Below are 12621 nucleotides of genomic sequence, written 5' to 3'. Positions count from 1 at the left end.
CCCAGAACTTGGTTCATGCTTAAAGCCAATCAAATTATGAGAGTTGTTAAAATATATGAATAATAACAGAAAGAACTTGAGTGAAACTCTTGTCTATTTCTGGCTGAAAATGGGAATTTTATTGTTTGTTCCATCCCTTTTCCATGAAAAGCTCCAACTCACAAATAAATAAACGACTATTTGTTGGGTAAACACGAATTTTTTTTCGATTTAAAAAAAGTGAATTTTTGAAGTGTTTTTTTTTTAACTTCAAAGTGATTTTGGTGAAAAATTTTGATATGGACATCGACAATCAAGGTATGAATGGTATTCTAAAAAAATGTATTTGTATATGCAACTCTATTTTTCATTCGGAGGGGTTGAAGTACACACTCAAAAAATTTGCACTTTTTTCGTTGTTTTTTTTTTTTTTAACATTGTGTTTTTAAAATAGCGCAACACACCACAACATTACATAACCTATGTATTATTGAACTGCTGGATATGTAGAACAATCTTGCATTTCAAGAGTTTGACCAAGTTTGCACACTCGAAAATAAACCCCTTGACAAAAAAACTCCTCAAAAACGACCCTTACTTATAGATTTTTATAAATATTATGTTTTTGAGAAAATGACAATTATGAATGACAATTATTATTTTAAATATTTATTTAACAGTTAGTTAAACTTTTTTTTTCAAAAACACCTAGTGTTCCAAATTTCAAAAAAATCGGTGCAGTAGTTTTGAAGTTATGAGGTGAACCGGCTTTGAAAACATTAGTTGTGGGGAGAACGATTTAAAGTTTTGAACTCTGGACTGAAATGTTCGTAATCGAAATATATAAATACTCATAACTTGGTCAATTTGGCTCCAATAGACCTAAATTGTAGGTCCTAAATTGAACACAATATTTTTGAGATATAAAAAAAATTTAATGCAACTAAAAAAAAACTGGGTTTCCCGGGAAAAAGTATGTTTCAGTTTTTTGTATACTTAGGAACTTTAATATTTATTAGAATGTAGTCTTTAGCATTTGAATAAAAACCACCAAGTCATTAAGGGCCATTTGCTGAATCGAAACTGAAATAATAATTTATGTTGAACATAAACTCTTATTCCCTACTTTTTCCTCTGCGTAAACTGTCACATAGGGATTTATATAGAATTTAAATGCTTAGGTTTCGATTCATCGAACGGGTCTAAATAATGGTATAAATATGCCCGCATAATATTGCAAAATTTTATACAAAATCAAGAAACGTTTATTTTTAAAACATTTTGAGTCCATTTCATCATAAAAAGTTTCAGACGACATATTCTTTGTATTTATCAAGTTTGATCTTCACTTTAAATGCAAATATTGTCCTTATATATCAAAGTAACTATTAAATAAGATTTTAATTCATAAGAACAAATAAAATCATCCTTTTTTGTGGGTTTAGAAAAAATTTCAAAATGGACTTATCATGTTTTGAAAATAAATGATTCAATTAAAAAACGAAAACATTTTTTTTCTAAATTTCATCTTTAAAACTTAATTTCTCAAAAAACTATTTAATGAATCAACTTGAGTCCCCGGCTAATGGGGAGGTAAGTAGGTAAGCACTTAAGTTGCTTTTACTGTACCAAGAAAATGAAAATTTTTCCTTCCGAATAACTTTTCTGTCATTTGGTGCTTATTTGATGTGGAAAATGTGCGTCGTTAAAATTCGCTGCTTGTCAGTCAGTTGTATGATACATACTTCACTTTATTTCTAACTGTTATTGCTGATTTTTTGACAATCCGTACCTTGTGCCCCCCCCCAGAAAAAAATCCTGGAATCGCCCTTGAACAATGCAATGAAAAAAACTTGTATATCTATGAAAAAATGGAATTTTTTTTAAAAAAGGGGGATATTTTAGGGTATGTACCACTGATCTCTATAATACACTGGATAGTGAATATTGTATGGAGTATAACAGTTTGGGTGAGGCAAATTGATGATTTTTAGTTATGTACCAGCCAACATCCGACATCTCGCTCTACCATTGAAGAAGGAAAGAGAGATGAGATGTTTCCCGTAATATATTTGACATCTAGGTTTTGTGAATTTTGCTTGTCAAAACATAAAAAAAAGAGTTTATTTAATTGCAGAAATTGTTGAAAGAATTTAATGTTTCCAAGGACAAACTTAAATAACGTAACAAAAAAATATTATATAATATTCTTTTCATTCTTTTGTTCCAAGTATTCTAAATAAAATTTATATTTTTTAGATTGGTAAACAATTAAAAAAATAGATGTTCCTATGCGATTCACATTTCACATAAGGTGTAACAATAAACAAAAATATTTGCAATTTGTTAAAATTAAATCTAGCCAACATCTTCAAAAAATGTTTGGCTTTGTTGCTCTTATTATTTTATATTATATTTTTCTCCTAAAAAAAGACTATTTCACAAAAACCGAAAATCAATTCACAAATAAAGTGAAGTTGGTTATGTATGTCAAATGAAATGACAAGTTGTTATAATATTAGTTGTTATAAAGTTGGCCGGTACATGTTTAATACTTCCTTCAATTTGCCTCAAAAAATGTCTATGAATACACTATCCAGTGAATTATAGAGATCAGGGGTATGCACTAAAAAACATCCTTGCACAACCTCGGAATTTGTGCTAATAGGATAATTTTTTGTTTTCTCATGTCCGCAAGTCCTAATTTTACAGGTTAAAGTAAGTTAGGTGCAGATTAAAAAAATTAATAAGAAAATTTTGTATCTTTGTATACCAAGTAACTTTTTTTCACTAAAAAATTACAAAAATCTTGAGAAAAAGTTTTGATATTTCCTGATAACACGTCAAAACGAAAATATAATGATTGTACTAGTAATAAAATTGGATTAGGAATATTTTAAGCTGAGAGTACAAAAGCTGAAGTCCATTTTTTCAGTAAAAGATAAAAAAGTTGGTTTTTACCAATGTGTTTTACCAAAAAGGCTTATTAAACTATTATTTAGATTGGAAAATCAAATTTTATTACTAAAAACATGTTTACATATTCTATAGATTGCAGATTTATCATAATCATTATCTTTCAGTGTTACCATTATTTAATTTTGTAGCTCTAAGATTAAAGCTACTTGAAAAATTGAGAAAACCCTCACAAATACTGCAATTTTTAACTAAATATTAAATTTTTTTTTGGTCGGAGTAGGTATTCATGATATACCTAATATGAATGAATGTTGTGTGGGGGAAGTTGCACTGCCACCTTAAAGGTCTATTGTGTCCCCAATTTTGGTTGCAATTTACTACTTGATTAGCTGGTGTATTTCTATGGACGCGAAGGTAGATCTTTCGTTGTCTTTGGTGTATCAGTGCTTCACAGTTGCCCAGTATGTGTTCTGGTGTCTCTTCATTATTGTTGCAGAATCTGCAGGTGGCACTGTCTGCCAGGCCATGATTGTTGAGGTGTTTTCTCAATTTGCAGTGGCCTGTAAGGATCTGTGTTTTTATTCTTAGGTTATTTCTATTCAGATTAATGCAGGTTTTAAATCTTTTTTGATTGTTATCCCCAAGTTGTGATTTTGCCTGTCTGAGTTTCTTTCCAAATTTTTGTTCGTTTGGCCTCCTCATCGGTTTTTATCATTTTTTTCATTAGGCTGTCTCAAATTCCGCAATATGGTTCTTGGCCCATAAGAGGTGCGGTTGCATCTGCTTTTGCTAAGGAGTCTGCAACTTCGTTCCATTGTACTCGAACATGTCCGGGAACCCAGTAGAGAGTTATTTTATTTGCCTAGCCAACCTCGTTCAGCTTCTTCACACATTCCCATACGAGTTTGGAGTTGATGGCGCATGAGTTTATAGCTTTAAGTGCGGCTTGGCTATCTGACATGATGGCAATGTTTTGGTTTTTGTATTTTCTTTCGAGATTTCCTTCTGCGCATTTTTTATAGAGTTGATTTCTTGAAAAATGCTAGGAAACTGTCCCATTGGAATGGAAATTTTGGTTCTAGGCCCAAATATTCTTGTTCCAGTTCCATCAGCTGTTCTCGATCCATCAGTGTACCACTTGATGGCGTTTGCATTGAAAGTGTAGTTCGTGGATTCACTTACCCACTCTGCCTAGCTACTTAACTTTGTTTGAAAGTTTTTCTCGAAATTGTTTTTCTTGATAATGCAATCTCTTGGGATGTCAAGGAGGTTTTTAACTGTGGTGTTCGATATTGAGTCCCTTTCTTTGAGACCTATACTCTTGCCCGTACCAGTTCCCTCCTTTGCAAATTTCAAGATTGTTCCGTTAGCAGTATTACTTATTACTTCATGAAGTGGCGTTAAGTGGAGAATGACCTCCATTGCTGCCGTAGGGCAAGTTCTCATTGAGCCAGTAATGCATGAGCAGGTTAATCTTTGAACTTTGTTTAATGTCTTTAGTTGTAACCAGTTCGGTTCTTTTGTGCCAAACTACCGCCCCGTAGGTAATAATGGGTCTCACCATCATGGTATACATCCACCTTAGGATATTTGGTTTACACCCCCATGATTTATTTGCCAGTCTACGGCATATCATAAGGGCTTTTGTGGCTTTCCCGACTGTTATTTCTAAGTGTTTATTCCAGAGGAGTTTACTGTCTAGTGTGATACCTAGATATTTTACCTCTCTCTTTAGTTCAATGACATTACCAGCTAGCTGGATAGGTCTGATATGAGGCAAAAGCCGTTTCCTTGTGAATGGCACAATTGTAGTTTTTGCTGGGTTGATATTTATCTCCACCGTTAAACATCATTTACTTGTGACTGAAAGTCCTCTTTGGATGATATTGCAAATGGTCTCCTCGAACTTCCCGTAGGCGGTTAATAATATATCGTCGGCAAAACCAAGACATCGAATACCCGGGGATGTTAGATGTTCCAGTAATTCATCTACTACAAGGCTCCACAGCAAGGGTGATAGTACCCCTCCCTTTGGACAGCGTCTTGTTGTGATGATTTTCTATGTTGTTACACCAGTAGTTGCCTCTGCCGTTCTTGTGCTCAACATATTCTCAATCCATTTTATAATGATAAGCGGAACACTCATACGTTAGTTTTAAAGCTTGGATTATTGCAAAAAAAAAATAAAAAATAAATAATAGGTGGTTTCATGCTGAAACCACTAGGAAGCAAAGGGTTAACCCGAAAATTTGTGTGTGGTACAAATATGATAACTGCATTCATTAAATGACTACGTCTATGATACTTTTTGACTATATGAGTAGGGACAATTCAAGAACTCAAACTCGACTAATAATAATTTTTACATGTTGGCTGTTGGGGTTATAATTTGCCGAGGCGCAGTTCATGACTTTTTCCTCTAAAGGGTACTATATTTGTTTGCCACAAAGCCAATAACCAACAAATTAACAAAAAGCTCTCAGCGCTACTGTAACAATATATACTTATTTTTATTACATTTCAAAACAACCTCTTACCTTTTTCTTATTATTTTCACATGATATTTGCATTGCATTGAGTGTAATTTTTAATTTTTATTATTTATTTTTATTTTCAAAATTTCAAAACCTCCTTATTAATTTTAAACTTAATAAAATTTCAATTTCAATGTTTTCTGGCTATGAAGGAGAGCCAAAATTAGTTTTAAATCACTTTCGACTTAACCAGGAAAATGTCAAGATATCACAGAGGTGATTCTAGGCTTTTTTTTTGTGAGAGTATTATTTAAGTGAACTCTTATAACCCAGTAAAAATAGATTCTTTCAAGGAAAATATTTATAACAGTCAGATTTTTGGTATACAGGTTGATATTGGGCTGATTTACAATCTGTGAAAAGTCCTGAAGTTTCCTCCGTTCGCTAGTCCCGTTTTAAGGAGTCAAAGGTCACATCCATTTTTATTTTAAAAACGTTAGGTTTGAAAGCTTATGCATTTGAGTGAGGTAAAATATCAGCCCAAGGAAGCCCTTAATAAAACCTTAATAATCCCAGTTTTTTACTTGCGATATAGGTACTATAGGGCAAGTTTAGGATTCGTAAAAAAAATCGAACTCGAGATAACAATTTTACATGACATTACGATGATGGAGAATGCCAAAAAAGTGGGTCCGGCAATTCTGTCTGTCTGTCTGTCGGTCTGTCTGTCTGTCTGTCTGTCTGTCTGTCTGTCTGTCTGTCTGTCTGTCTGTGTGTCTGTCTCTATATGGAACTGCAGCCTAAACGAGTGAAGTGATTTTCTTCAAACTTGGTAGTTAGCAGTTTTTGGTGATTCCCTAGAGGGGAAATTGAAATTTTTTTTTTATGACCAAAACTAACGGTACCTGCCATATAACGGAAATCGAAAAGTTAATTTTTTTCAAAAACGGCTCTAACGATTTTGATTAAAATTTTTGTGTGTAGTACTACACATAAGACCCAACTTTTGAAATAAAAAAAATATTTTTTGTACCGTTATTAACGGTACCTGTCATAGAACGGTTTTTTCGTTTCTGAATATCTCATACAACATTAACCCGATTTCAATGAAAATTTTTATACAAAAGTGTTTAATTAAAGGTAATATTAAAATGTTAGAAAATTTTCAAAAAACGCATTTTTGGTTTTTTAAAAAATATTTCAAAATTTTTTTTTGAAAAATCAATTTTTTGAAAACGGATCAATGAAAAATTTTGAAATTTAGTTTTTATGTGTAAATTAATTATTTCTTCAAAATGGCATACCAACTTTTTTTTTGAAAAATGTCAAACATTTTTTATATATAAAAAATTATTTTTTTAAAAAACGGCTCCTACAATTTTCGAAAATTTTTTTCTAAAAATACCTTTTTATACAAGAAATAAAATGGCATTTTTTTTTTTTTTAAGATAATTTAAAACGGTCTTTTAATTAATTATAAAAACAGATTTAATTTTTTTATACTACTTATGAAATTTCGTAAAATATCAAATTTTAAACATTATAGTTACTTTAAGCATAAGAGCAAGTACGTGCGACCCCAGTCGTGCAATTTATTCTGTATGGGACGAATGAATTAGCATTGACAAGTGCGGATGAAAACCTTCTGGGTTGCTTTGAGAGGAATGGACAAAGCCTCCAAGAGTGTCACTGTCCTGAAAAAGTGCAACTCTCCTGTTCGGCTGTTCTTACTAAGCGGTTAGTTTAGATCTCTTTCAATCTTGCAAATTAGTTACACGCACACATAAAAGTGGAGTTATTAGTCACTAGGCTTTGGTCCTTTCACATGTATGTATGTATTTAACATTTCGTGCCACAAAGTGTATTTATTTATTTAAAAAGCTATTGGCGTTTAGAAGGATCCGATTACCCACCACAGTAAGCATTTCAATAAATCCTCAACAAAAATGCCCATATTGGAGATCTTCCTTACTTTACTAAGTTTTTTTCTTAAAACATACATACCCAATAATTTATCCAAAGTATTGAAGTATCCTAAATAAGTTATAGTTATGCGGCTTAGCATTAAAAAACAGCTCAAACGTGCACTTTGTGATAAAAGCATGAAATTTACATCATTGGTAGTACTCAATATAGAAGCGGGAAATAACACTTTTGAAATGGTACCATTGCACCACATGGAAAATGTATGCATTTTTTTTAACTGCATACTATTATTATACATACTATAAAAATCTAAAATAAAAAACAAACTAATTATACCTATATATTATGGAATATTTAATTTTAATGACAAACTCAAAGAGCTTTCTTTTATTTTTCATTGAATTTTCATACAAATTAATGTCTTGAAGGAGTGAGGTGCATAAGTAAAAGTATGAAAAATAATTGTGCAGTTTGTGATAAAAGGATCAAATTAAAAGATTGTTAATACAATCTCATTTTAAGATATTGGGCCACTGATCCTTTTATCACAAACTGCACAATTATTTTTCATACTTTTACATATGCACCTCACTCCTTCAAAACATTAATTTGTATGAAAATTCAACGAAAAATTAAAGCAAGCTCTTTGAGTTTGTCATTGAAATGAAATATTCCATGGTAAATATAATAATTTTGTTTTCTTATTTTTGAATAAAAGCAAGCTCTTTGAGTTTGCCATTAAAATTAAATATTCCATGGTAAATATAATAAGTTTGTTTTTTTATTTTTGATCTTACTATAAAAATCAAAAATAAAAAACAAACTAATTATAACATAATAATTATAAGTATAACATTTGTATGCAGTTCAAAAAAATGCATAAATTTTCCATGTGGTGCAATGGTACCATTTTAAAAGTGTTCTTTCCCGCTAAAAAAAATACACCCTTTAAACCGAAGTATTTTGGTGGACATAATTTATTATTTTTGTCTATAGAATATGAAACGTCCTTGCAAAATTTTATCAGCCTACCAATTTTTTTTCAAAGGGCAATTTGTAATATTCTGATTCTTGCTCTTTAAGTAAAAGACTATTCATAAAGAGTCCAATAACATTTTACATGATGGTCGAGACATTTTGGTATTTATTTTATTCGAACGGGCGTTAAGAAATACCTCGAAATCATGTACCACGTTAATAAAGTTGTTTTATTACTTATACTGTGATATGCAATTAAGTAAGTGCAACACAGAAAACACTTGTATCTACCCTTCCAGATGGAATACAAGGTGGTCCAATATCTCAAAATAACTCTTATATTGAGTACTACCAATGATGTAAATTTCATGTTTCTCTCACAAAGTGCACGATTTTGTTGCTAAGTCGCCCACTATTATTTCTTTTAATGAATTGAAGTTATTGAAGGAATTAAAACAACTGATTTAATAGTCCTTTAACTTTTTTTAAACTATATGTCACATAAAAAAAGTTAATTGATTATTAAAGTTGATAAGATCCAATCGAGAATTTTATTACCCACCTAAAACTGATCGAAAGACTTGTTTATATTTGTTTATTTTTTTTTTATCTAACTTTTGTTTCATCTTTTTTTAATAAATTCCTTTTATACCAAACCACCATGACTTATTAAAGCTTTGCAATAAGCTTAACCTTTGTAAGGAAAAAATCGAATCTATAAATTTGGAACTATGAACCATCATGCTTTATAGGAAGGTAGGTTTATTGTGTTAAAGTTTAATGTTTCAATATTTTAAAAACTACATACATATACACAATAATTGGAAAAAGAAAATATAAACGAGAGAAAATTTAAGTATCTCTATAATTTGAACTTAAATATGAGAAATGAATTTCACATTTACCCTGTATACACAGAACATAAAATTGTGTATGTGTAGAATGAGTCATCTAAGGCAGTTTTTGTGCTTTTATATATCGAAGCTTTTTTTCATTATATACACATCCTAGCGTTTTATTATAGTATTTTTTTATGAAAACCAGACTAAATATGTATATATATATATTTTATTATAGATTTTGTAAGTATATATAAAGAGAATCTTACATAATATACATACATATCTATGCATTTGGAATGATAAAAAAGCTTCTTTACACGGTTTTATATGAGCCCAGTTTAAATATAATTTTAGACATTTTAGAAAATAATATGAAGATATTTGCAGAATATCAGAAGGGCAGTGATTTTAGATTTAAATTAAAATAAAACTGTTATGCAAAACTTGTCGCATCTTTATGGACTTTTTTAACCCCTGCATGGAGCTTTCAAGATTTTCGCTCCAGTCATTTTGCTATGACTCATTGCAAGGATTGTTGTCGTTGTTTTGTTCTCGAAATGGGTGTATAGTAAAGAAAGTATTGAAAAAAAAAAAAACAAAGAAAACTAAAAAAACGTATGTGTATAACATACATCGTTTTTTTCCATAATTACCTCAAATGTGAAAAAATAAAGTTGTTATCCTTTTGCTATCCACTCGATATACAGAGAGAAATTATTAATTTTTCCGAACACAGCGAAATTTAATCCAATTTTTCTCTAACAAAGAACAGATTTTTAAACTTGGCACTTTTTATTAATATAATGTTAAACACAAGGTTTTTTCTTCTTTTTACCAATTTTTTTGATTTTTAGCAAAACAATACATCAGTAAATACAAAACTGTAAAAAACTGAAATAATTATTTTTTTTAGAAATCAAAATTTAAGGATTTCGGACAGTTATTAATCTCACACCACGTAGCACTGTATTTCGTTTGAACACTCCATGTATTGAAAACAAAAGCTTTTCTTTCCTTTCCACAACAGTTTTTCACAAGTTTGTTATTATTTTTTTTAGTATGAGAGTGAATTATACTTTTCACCTAAAGCGCATGTCTGCGCTCAGTGTTTCTTTCCGTGATACATGTATAAAAGTACTCATGCATACGGCTGTAAAGAGGGATTCAAAATCAAATAATATAGGGATTATTTTTGCTCTCCTTTTAAAATTTCGATATACCTACTCGCAGGGATACTTTGTGAAAAACTTTTTAAAGAAAGAAAAGAATATAAAACATACAAGTTTTTTCATGACCTTTATCAATATACATGTTTTTTCATTAAATTTAAAATCAATATATATTTTTTCTTAAGATAATGGAACATCCATAATTTTTTGATTAGCTTTTTACCAATTCTGTTTAAAACCATAACGAAAAATTTCGATACAAAAATTCAAAGTTTTCAATTAGTGGCCTTTGGGTTGTCGCAAAAAATAAAATTATTATTAATATTGTAATAAGGAAAGTAGAAATAATGAGTAACCATCCAAAGATACACATTAGTTATGGTTTTTCAAAACTTTTTTTTAGGTATATGTAGAATATAATCGTTGTAGATAAATGGGACTGAATTTTCTTTGTTATCCAATATTTTTTTCCTCACATTTAAATCTTTGTTTTGCTTTATTGGTATAACAAAATCACTGATTTTCTTTATTTAAGTGAATTAATTTACAAAAAAAAAAGTTAGATGTGCTTAAACTAACTTAAACTTGTTAAATTTAAATTAAATATAATATTCTGCAAGAATATTGCAACTAATCGATTTTTAGATATAACAAACGTTTCTATAACAGAAGTGAACCCATTCAGGGTTAACTACGTATTAAAATTCCTCTCAAAGTTTTTGGTCTATCCGTGAAATTTAGAAGAATTCAGTGAGTAAAAGTCTTGCGCATTGAAGAAGTTAATCTTTTTACATATAACAGTAGAGGCAATGCAATTCTGCTCTGAGTTAGTTTTACAAATATAATAAAGAATAAAAACCTTTAGTATCTGTTTTTAACACTTCTGTTTGGATAAATCCAAAAACACCAAGGAAGAACATATTTCATCAACTTTCAATTTGGATTAGTTTGCACCCAATACACCTATCATTTTATTTTGTTTGTATTGTGTTTAATTTTTCTGAAATTCTGAATTTTAGTTTTATAAATTTTTTCTCTAGAGGTGTCAATATTACTTGTTCATGAAATTCATTTGGGGGATTAGCTACATATCATTTCTAATCAAATTATTTTTTTCTCGATTAAAAACAAATTTCATTAATATTTACATAATTTTAGTAAATAAAGTACAGGGTGTCCCAAAAGTCAACTTCGAAACGAAAAGGGGTGATATGGAAGGTGTTGACAGTTATCAGAAAAATAATAAAAGCAATTTCGTAGGAATGTATTTTGTGAGTTATAGGCACTCGAAAAAAAATTGAAAAAAATGGTCACCCTTTGATGGTCTCTCAAGTGCCGTGATTACAAATCTTAATTTTTCTCATTTTTTTTTGTTATGGAACCTTGAATCACCCTGGTATAAGAAAAGAAGGTAATATCATAACCGGATTCTGTATCGAGAACTGTCAGATGAAAGAAAAAAGATGGCTTCCTAATGTCGAATTCCTTTCAATGCAAAAATCGAATTTTCGGCGATCTCGAAGCGAATTTTTTCTGAAAATCATGTTCCATAGAAAAAAAAATCGCCTCAAACGAAGCAGAATTCGAATTTTTTTAAACCCTCTTTTTTGAGAGATTTACACGGATTTGCACACACACTTGGAACATTTGACATTTCTCAAACGTCAAGCTGAAAAATTCCTTCGTGTTGTTTGTTTATTTGAGAATACCAACTTCAAATAAAGAGTAAATTATAATGGAATATCGTGTTTTTATTGCGGAAAAATATGAAATAAATAAAAAAACAATGTGCGATCAAAATATAATTTTTCTTGGCATAGTTCTTGTGAAAGAGTCAAATTACTGTGACTTTTCTTCTCGTGATTATCTTCAGGAAATTTTGTTCTCTGTAAAACCACAGCATATGGCCATATAATTAACCTTTTACTTCATCTTCACTCAGATCTTAATAATAACTGCAATTTCTGTTTGAGTCTGATTAAAATAAATTTATATTACCGAAGAAATTAAACAAAATTATTGATCAAAAGAGTCTATGATTTTATTTTGCAGAAATTGTTTTGGTTACAGCTTGACGTTCGTGTAAAAATTGTTGTCAAATGACACACATAAAATCGCAAAATAAATTTGGTCTGTTTTCATGTTCCTTTTTAACACCAAAAATTCGATTTTTTTGAGGCGATTCAAAAAATTGAAAGGAATTCGACATAAGTTTTTGTATTGAAATTGTTGTTGTTTGTCTTGGGAATTGTTGTTGCTTTTAAATTTGACAAACCAAACGTCATAAACTTATGACGCCATCTTGCAAATGAAAACGTTAATGATACTACTCTC

General features: G+C 30.1%; 1 protein-coding gene across 14 annotated transcripts in view; it reads right to left on the bottom strand.

Moving 5' to 3' along the window:
• LOC129914859 (kinesin-like protein unc-104) overlaps nucleotides 1–12621 on the bottom strand; it is a 259463-nt gene that overhangs the window by 163772 nt on the left and 83070 nt on the right. For 4 of the 14 annotated variants that reach the window (XM_055994335.1, XM_055994328.1, XM_055994341.1 and 1 more), the window contains exon 1: nucleotides 9772–10246. The exons of 4 other annotated variants lie outside the window; for them this stretch is intronic. The gene's annotated coding sequence lies outside the window, so the exon portion shown is untranslated. Of the gene's footprint in view, nucleotides 1–9771; nucleotides 10406–12621 lie in introns of those variants that run through there. 6 more of the 14 variants (XM_055994365.1, XM_055994370.1, XM_055994360.1 and 3 more) reach the window with 4 other exon arrangements.

The sequence above is a fragment of the Episyrphus balteatus genome, chromosome 1 (assembly GCF_945859705.1).
Source record: "Episyrphus balteatus chromosome 1, idEpiBalt1.1, whole genome shotgun sequence".
Lineage (NCBI taxonomy): Eukaryota > Metazoa > Arthropoda > Insecta > Diptera > Syrphidae > Episyrphus > Episyrphus balteatus.
This window is presented reverse-complemented; position numbering and strand designations above follow the sequence as displayed.